Below are 9,362 nucleotides of genomic sequence, written 5' to 3' on the forward strand. Positions count from 1 at the left end.
TGTCTGAGTTATCCCAATTAAAAGGTTCCTCTTCTATTAATTTCTCATATAAAAATTTGGCAGATTGTGAATACTGATCGATCCACAGTCTGCAGTATCCAAATAGGCCTAATAATTGCCGAATTTCTCGTTTTGAAGTTGGAGGTGGTAGATTTAGGATCCCTTCTACTCTTTCGGCACTGAGTTTTTTTGTGCCATGGCCAATTAAGTGTCCCAAATACTTCACCTCCTGTAGCACGAATTGTAATTTAGGTTTTGACACCCTCAGCCCATTCCTCCCTAGAAAATTCAGTAACTGAATTGTAGCAGTTCTTACTGTAGACTCCTGTTCCCCAGAGAGGAGCAGGTCGTCTACATACTGAGTTACCTGAACCCCTTCGGGTGGAGAAAAGGAACTTAACAAATCTTCTAGCGCTTGGCCGAAGAGTGTGGGTGCCTCGGTGTAACCTTGAGGCAGACGAGTCCAGCGCAGCTGCTGCTTCCGTCCAGTGTCTGGATCCTCCCAGGTAAATGCAAAGATGTCTCTGCAACGAGAATCTAGAGGACATGACCAGAAAGCATCCTTAAGGTCAATAACAGAGAACCAGGCATGTGTTGGGGGTACCCGACTCAGGCGTGTATAAGGGTCCTGCACCAACGGATACCTGGTTTGGACTCTCTTATTCACCTCACGCAGATCTTGTACCAGCCGGAATGACTTATCTGGTTTCTGGACAGCCAAAATTGGAGTGTTGTAGGTGGACTTGCAGGTCTCGAGAATTCCATCTCGTAATAAGTCCATGATAACAGGCTTCAGGCCCTTTCTTTTGTCCTTGGAGAGGGGATATTGTGGTATGCGTATTGGCTGGCTGTTTGGGAGCAACTCAATTGTTAGAGGTGTGATGTCCATTTTTCCCCGGTTGCCAGGTCTGGCCCACACTACTGGGTCTATGTGTTGCTCATCTACTAAAGACAAAACAAACAATTTAGTGGTCATTTTTCCACCTTGCGGTACCACCCCAACTCTCAGAGGTATTTGGAAGTCACGTCCTAAAAGATTGATCCCAGCTTGAGGTAGATATAGAATGTCCCCTGTATGGGTGCGCCCTTGTATGGAAAAGGTTACATTTTTAATTACAGGAACAGTGAAACTTTCACCATTAGCACCACATATGTCTAATGTATCTTGAGAAATAAAGCATCCTGGAGGTGTTTCAGTGACACAGGTTCTTTCAGCACCTGTGTCCACTAAAAACTCCACTTGCTGTCTCTGGGGTCCAACTTCTAATTTTATCAAGGGCTCTTTAAGATGTTTTTGCCCCAGAGAATAGAGCCCCTGACCCCTTCAGTTGTTCAAAATTTGTCCCTCCATTTGGAGGACTCCTTGGTCTCTCTGCCTTTTAAAACAGTACCAGTGCCCATGGCCTTGTTTATTACAGTATGTGCAGATTAACCTCTTAGGTCCTTGAACAATTGAGGTAGATTGTAGGGTTGGTTATATATTGCAGGTGCAAACTTGTGGCTGTTGGTGAGGGCAAATTTGGGTTTGCTGTTGTGGGATGCCCCCTTGGAAAGTTCTTTGTGTAGGAGGGTTGTGGATTGGAGTATTAGTGCTGTTATTCATTATTCGGCTTTTGGCCTTCATCCTCTCTTCATCCCTCCTAACAAAGACCTTTTGGGCTTCCTCCAGTAATTCATCCAGTTGCCTCTCTGGCCATTTTTCTAATTTTTCCAGTTTTCTCCTGATGTCAGGCCAGGAGTGAAGCACAAAAATGTACTTTTAGCATAGTTTTGCCTCCTTCACTGTCTAAATCAATGACAGAATAAAGTTGGATGTTGTTCCTTAACCGAGCCATCCAAGCTGTTGGGGACTCATCCTTTTCCTGTTCCCCACAAAATGCCTTTTTCATATTATTAACTCGGGGAACAGCTTCTCTGATACCTTTTACAATTAGATTTCTGTAATCTTTCATGTCCCTCCTGCCCTCTTCAGAATTTGGATTCCATTCTGGATCTGTCAGTGGTAGTTTTTGTTCTCCAATTGGGCCCTGATTAGAATTATTTTCTCTGTCCCAGACTGTCACTCCTGCGGCTCTAATCAGTTTTCGCTCCTCAATGGTAAATAAGGAATGTAGGATGGATTGTATTTCTCCCCAATTATAAATATTAGGGCCGAGGAATTGATCAAATTGATCAGCTAGTCCAATGGGATCAGTCATTAGACTTTTCATTTCTTTTTTAAATTCTCGTACCTCTGACGAAGCTAGAGGTACGACTACATAACCAATTCCTCCTTGAGCATTTCCCATGGGTACCTCTCTAAGAGGTAAGATTTTAGACTCATGGGGAGTGCTAAGGCAGGTGGGAGAGTCAGGTGTTTTAAATGGTTTCTTTCTAGTGCAAGATGCTGGGCCATCCTGACTAGAAGAAATCCTTTGTCCGGTTGTCTTTTTGTGAGAGCAGGAAGGAACAGAAATTTCTTTTTCACTTTCATTCTCACTTTCTGAGTCCCTTTCAGTTTGGTGACTTGATGAAGGAAGGACCCTCCTTTCTGGAGGACTTACTGGAGGAAGGTAGTCTAGGGGGTCCCACTTTGGTTGATTTAATTTAGTTTTTTGTTTTTGTTTTGGTTCTTCTGCAATGGAAAAAATTTGGTTTGAATTTTTATTAAGTCCAATTGAATTAGATTTTGTTTCCTCTTCCAATTCTCTTTTTTTGTCTTGTTCTTCATTTTGTTTTTGCCAATAATTTAACCAAATTTTAGCATAGTCTAATTCGTCAGAATGTTTTGGAGCTTTGTAATGTACATAAGAATGCAAAGCTTCACAAAGCCACTTTTCAGAAGACCCATGCTTGGGCCATTTGAGCCCATCTTTGTTAATTTTATGTTTTGGCCACTTAAAAACACAGTATCTAATCATTTGGCATTGGTCTTTTTCTTTAGTTAAAAGATTTTCTTCCCACTTTAAGAGCATTTGTCCTAATGGACTCTCTGGGAAGATTTTATATTTCTTCATTGGGTCTTTTCTTTTGCTATTTGCTTGTCCCATTTTGTTACTGGGGAACAAACAAGTAGGTTGTGCAGAAGAGGATTTTTTTTTTTTTTGATTAAATAAACCAAAGTATTATATTGTATAAAACAACTAAAAAAATGTATAAGAAGATAATATTACAAAATAACCTAAAATCAATACACTATCACAATATAAAATTACAATGGTAATAGATTTATAAGCATAAAATACGATACAACTAATGTAGAGAAAAGTAAGTAGAGATAGTAGATGTAAAAGAGAATTAATGATGATGAATCTGTGGGAAAATTAAATATGGTAGGCTGGTGAGAAAAACAAATATGGTGCACAAAAAATTAATTTTAATTAAAATAAGAATAATTAATATGTATTTAAATTGTTTAAAGTATAATTGGAATTTAGATAGCTTTATATATATATACTAAGAGACAAGAGTTGTCTTAATTAGCAAAGGAGAGGTAAATTTAAAATATTTATAATCGAATTAAAGAAAAATATTGTAATGAATAACACAAATAGTAATCCAAAATACTAAAGTTGTATCTTATTATTAAAGCAGATAAAGCAAATTACAACTATAATCCAATAACTCAAACAATCTGAACTAACAGAGTATAAAGGTGCTAGATAGCACTGACCAAAAGAGTCCAACTAAAACAAGTTCACATTCACTTAGAACAACAAAAGGGTGTAGTTCAAATTACAAGGACACAAAATGGCGGCCGCTGCCGCTGAAAATACAAAATGGTGGCCGTTCGCACCGAACTTCAAAACTACAAAATGGCGGCCATTCATGCCAAAATTCAAAACTACAAAATGGCGGCCGTTCCCGCCGAAAAGAAAGAAAAGAAGGGGTTTAAAATGAGGTTTCTCCTCGGTTCTAGACCCGAGGAGACTGAGACACTGATAAAACTGAATTGGGGCTGCGCGCACCCCTAAAACGTGGAAACCTCCCCCAAAAAGGCTGACCACCACACTCGATCTTACCCTCTGTGTCTCTAAAGGGTGATCCCTCGTGGTGCCCCTTAAAAATGAATCCTTTCAAGCACACTCACACACACTGGGGATGGCCAACCCCACACTCACTCTCACAAAAGGAATTCCACCCGGAGGTTTCCCCAAAAACTAGTAGCCCTGAAAAAGGGTAAGCCCTAACTAAATTCCCTTTAAGAAGGGTTCAAGCCTTACCTCCAAGTCCTTCTCCACCGGAGGTGTCCTTTCTCCACTGCAGTAATCCTCGTGGCAGCCTGGAAAATCCAAGGGAAAAAAACCCCAAAAAAATTGCAAAAATTCAAAAATAATAAAATTAACCAAAATCCCTGGATTTTAGGGCAAAAAGAAGGATCCCGGACGAGTCCCCAAAAGAGTTGTGAGAAATGAGACAACTCTTAAAAAGATTAATTTATTGAAAACAGAAAAACTGAAAAATTTCAGAAATTAGGAAAATATAAAAATTTGGGATCCTATGGCTCAGTAGATGGCATGCCCCAGGAGCGCAGGGATGTGAGATCTTCTGGCTGAGACAGCACCAGACCTCAGGTAGAGAAAAAGAACTTGCAGTGTTGGGCTGACTTTAAAAAAATTACTAAAAGCCCCTTAAAAGGGGTAAGGCTTTGAATGCCCCAGCACCGACGTCTCCCACAGCTGGTCTGGAGAGAGCAAGAGGGGAAAGAGAGAAGAAGAGAGCCCGCCTCTCGGCTTCGTCCTTTTTATAGTTTTTGCTCCACCCCCAGTCCGCCCATAGCCCGCCCACAGCCCGCCCCTTTGGTCCAAAGCGATTGGTGCTTTCCCTTTGATGGATCATCTCCGTCCACCAATGGCTCATCGTTGTCGGGGGGGGGGGTGGGGGGTGGGGGGGTGGTAGTAGTTGAGATAAGGGGAATACAATACCTTCATTAAAATTCAGGTATTCAGGTTGCCATGGAACTTGCCTGCAGAGTAATGGCTCTGTAGCTAAAAATAGCTGCTGGCTATTAAGACTGGGTGGGGTTTTGGCCTTGGAATCAGAATGCAAGTCCAACACATCTCAAAACACTTGTAAAAGTATACAGTAAACACAGGAAAGGTAACTCTTATGGTGTATAGGTGGTTTGAAGTTTGAGAAGGGGCAAGTTTGTGATTTTTAACTGGGAAAATTTTAACTGGGAAGGGTGCAACTATTAATAAACTACTTTAAACAAATGAAAACACTGATAATGGAACTGGATTTTTGTACCTGGGCTGATGGGCTAATTGTAACATTCAATTTAAAAATAATTAACTCAAAGTTAATTAATTAAAGCACTTAATATGCAAAGACAAAGCACAAATAGGGATTTCATGTATGACATTAGTGAGACAGGGGTAAGCTTCGGGCCATCCACTGAAGGTGTCAACATATTACTGCTGGCCTGGTTCCTACGGTATATCACCGTGTCCCGCAGCCATAGGGAGGAGGAGGAGAGAAGATCCAGCAGGCAGGAATTGTGCAGCAAGATTGATTGATTTAATTATTTTACAAACTCTTTTATAGACTTTTTTCTCCATAGTCTAATTGGACAAAGGACCAGCCACCCCTTGGGGGTGATTGGCTAAAATCCTAAAACATCCATTATCAAAATATTTTTCTACTATACCATAAACAAGACTTTCCAAGGTTGCAGGTGGCTTGGTTGTTTACATTCCCTGCTACCTCTTCTGTGAGAGAGAAAAATCTCTCACGGACTTAGAAAATAACAAGAAAATTCTCGCTAGCAGCATTTTTGTACCTACAATTCCCCCTTTTTGTTTTATAAGATAACAACTCTACTATTAATCCTAAATAGAGATCTACATCAGTTATTAATTTTATATATGTCCTTAAGGCTTTTACTATCTGACTCCATAACAAAAATTTAAAGTTCAGTCTCTGCTTGTGGAAGGACCATCCCAGTCTCTGCTTGTAGAAGGACCATCCCAGTCTCTGCTTGTAGAAGGACCATCTGCCTGATGGTTGACATCCTGGTCATCATCAGAAGAGTCATTAGGCTGATGATCTACATTCTGGTCGCCATTTGGATGGCTGGCGTTCTGGTCATCATTTGGAGGTTGCCTGTTCTGCCTCTGGTGCCGTAGGTCAGGGTGAACGTATTTTGAAGGTAGCCACCGTATCCCAGTATCTGTGGAAACGCAAGCATACCCACGACCCCAAACGATAAGCTCATGAGGGCCTTCCCACTGGTTAGTGAGTAAATTCCGCACCCAGACTTTTGCCCGGGGCAGTTGTATGTCGCCTGCAGACTGCAATGAGAGAAAATGATTCAGAATAACAGGATTATTTGAATTTTGTGGTACTGTAAGGTGATTAATTGTATACAAAGCTTTTGCTAGTCGGCTCTGTGGGGTTTCTCCATGCATTCCCCTTTTCTGTTTGTCCAAAACACGCTTCAAGGTACCATGAGCGCGTTCAACAATGGCTTGGCCAGTAGGAGAATGTGGGATACCAAAGGTATGGTCTATACCCCATAGGTGTAAAAACTGCCGCGTCTTCTCCGAGGCGTAGGCAGGACCATTATCGGTTTTCACAGAAGCTGGCACGCCCAGGACTGAGAAAGCCAATTTCCAATGGGCAATGACATCACGGCCCTTCTCTCCAGTGTGAGCAGTAGCCCACATAGCCGAGGAGAAAGTGTCAATAGACACGTGCACATATTTCAGCCGACCAAATTCTGGGATGTGAGTTACATCCGTTTGCCAAATCTGCAAGGCTTTTAGCCCTCTGGGGTTTACCCCCGGTGGCAAAGGCACAGCGAGTCCGTGACAGTCAGCACAAGCGCTGACAATGTTGCGCGCCTCGGTTGGCGTTAAATGAAACTGCTTCTGCAGGGTATGTGCACTTTGATGGAAGAAACCGTGTGTCATAGGTTAGCAAGCATAGTCCCGGAAGGGATGTCCTTGCTAAGGGGTGCTTACAGCTTCCTCTGGGACCTGACAGAACCTATCAGCTGGCCAGTTTGAATATGGACAATTCTCTAAGTCACTTAAAGTTGTGACCACCTCTGTGATCCACATTTAAGAATAGACAAACTCCCCCCCCTCCAAGCTCTCTCTCGTTTCCGGTGCTGGGACAGGTGGCTGCAGGCCCCGTGTGGGGGCCAGCGGGCCCGGCCAGGCCCAGCTTGGGCCAGGCCGGGCCGGGCCACGGCCATCCTGAAGCCGATGGACCTGTTCCAGCCGTGGAACCCCCCCTCCCACTGCCTTGCCGTGGGCAGCCGGAGCGGCTCGGCTCTCCCCCCTCTCCACTGCGATAAGAAAAAATTTAACATTCCAGCTGCAAAGCTGCAAGGCCGAGGTGAGATTAACCCTTTTATTGCTGTGAAGAGCTGAAACCTGAGGGAAGAGAAAGAGGAGATGCTTAAAGCTGAAATTCTGTTGTGAAGCTATGATATATCAGAGTAATTTCATGAAGATATGGGGGGTGGAGTGTTCAACTCGTAAGCAAAAGCACCTGGGCCGAGATAGGCAGATGCTGACGCAGCTGTAATTCCATGAGAAGTTTGGACAAGGAGAGATGAACCTGATGAGGACTTTTGCTCCAAACGGGAAAGGAGAAAACCTCAGTCCCTAGAGATGCTCCCAGAGATAGTCCTAAAGATGAAGATGATGAAGACCCTTTGCTCCCAGGGAAGGAGAAGGGCCTCTGTTTTTGTTTCTGAACGGCTCAACCTTAAAATTGTACCCCAAAAAACTTCAAGAGTGGACCCTCGAAAGCAGTTGCGGGAAAAGCTGCAAGTCGGGGGAAGGGACTCACACGCAGGCAGAGAGACTCCTCTTCCTAAATGGACTGAACAATATTTGGAAGTGGGCGGCTGTCTCGTTGTGATAATGTTTTCATAGCATGAGCAAGAAGAGACTTCTCTTTCTAAATGGACTGAACAAGGTTATTATGGAAGTGGTAAACAGACTGAACATCTTAAGGGTTGTCTTTTCACATTGTCAGTGGGAGAAGGGAGGAAGGTGGGGGGAGGAGGAGAGTTCTGAAGGTGGTATAATTTTTTTTCTTTCCTCTTTTAGGTCTGTTAATAAACTTCTTTATATTCTTTCAAGTTTGGTGCCTGCTTTGCATTTCTCCTAATTCTTATCTCACAGCAGATAAACAGCAATGAGTATTTTGGACCAAACCACTACACCGTGCGATGCCTTGGCTTGTGCAATTTTGTCAGGGTGAGGCCCTACCCTCGCAGGGTTGGCCAGCATGTCAGCCCTGGCATTGCCTTCTGTTCGAAAACCTGGTAAATTGGTGTGGCTGTCAAAACCGTCTGATCCCTGGGTGCCGTCTCTAGGGTGGCTGGGTAGGCCTGTGCCTGTACCTGTGCCACTCTCTGGGGGAGAGACTGCATCGGAGAGTGATTCCCCCTCCTTGCACCCCGGCGGAAGTTTCCCGGCAACGGCCGACCATTGGCATGAGTCTGGGATCTACAGTAGTCCGAGCAATGCCCTGACCTGCCACACCTCTTGCACTGGGGGATCGGTGTGTTCTCTTTATGGCTCAGCTTAGGCCGCTTCCATTTTTTCGCCTGTTTTGGTTGCTTTGGTTCACGACCAGAAGATGCGTGAACAGGCTGCAGGAACGCAGCCAAAGCAGACCTTTTCTGGTTCCCAGATCCCACCTTAGCACAGGCTTCGACCATGTCTGTTACCTCAGGATCCCCTGGTAAGGCATCTATGATTTTTCTGCACTCCTCGTTTGCTTTATCTCTCGCTAACTGCCTCTACAACAACTGTCTTAACCCGTCATCCTCAACCTGCTTCTCGAGAGAAGCAGCGACTTTCTCTACAAAGGAGAGGAATGACTCTGATTTGCCTTGAACTATTTCAGTATATCGCTTTCTGGGCGCAGACAGCTCTATGGTTTGCAACAGGGCAGCCATGCCGACCTGTTGTGCTTGCTGCAGGACGCTAGAGGACAAGTTACCCTGTAGACTGGGATCAGAGAAGGGACCGGTCCCCATCAAAGCAGCCATTCCTGCTGTCTGTCTAGGATCAGCAGCCGGGAGCTGCATATTCCCTAATGCAGCCTTGCCGGCCAGCTTTCTCCAGGTTTTCTCAAAAACTGTAAATTGTACAGGTTGAAATAGAATTTGACCTAAGTGTCTGATATCAAATGGAGAAAGCAAATCTGTATTTATCACCCTTATTATCTGCATAACCTCAGCAGAACCTAGCCCATATTGTGCCACCTTGGATTGCAGGTCCTGGGCAACCTTCCAAGCAATTACCTCATGCTTATCACGCTCGCCTGAATTTGGGAGAGCCTTATACACTGGGAAAGCTTGGATCTCTCCTTTTGGGGAAGCACTACCATCCTGAGCTTCTGGAACAGCCTGTGAA

This window comes from Corvus hawaiiensis, chromosome W (assembly GCF_020740725.1).
Source record: "Corvus hawaiiensis isolate bCorHaw1 chromosome W, bCorHaw1.pri.cur, whole genome shotgun sequence".
Taxonomy (NCBI): domain Eukaryota; kingdom Metazoa; phylum Chordata; class Aves; order Passeriformes; family Corvidae; genus Corvus; species Corvus hawaiiensis.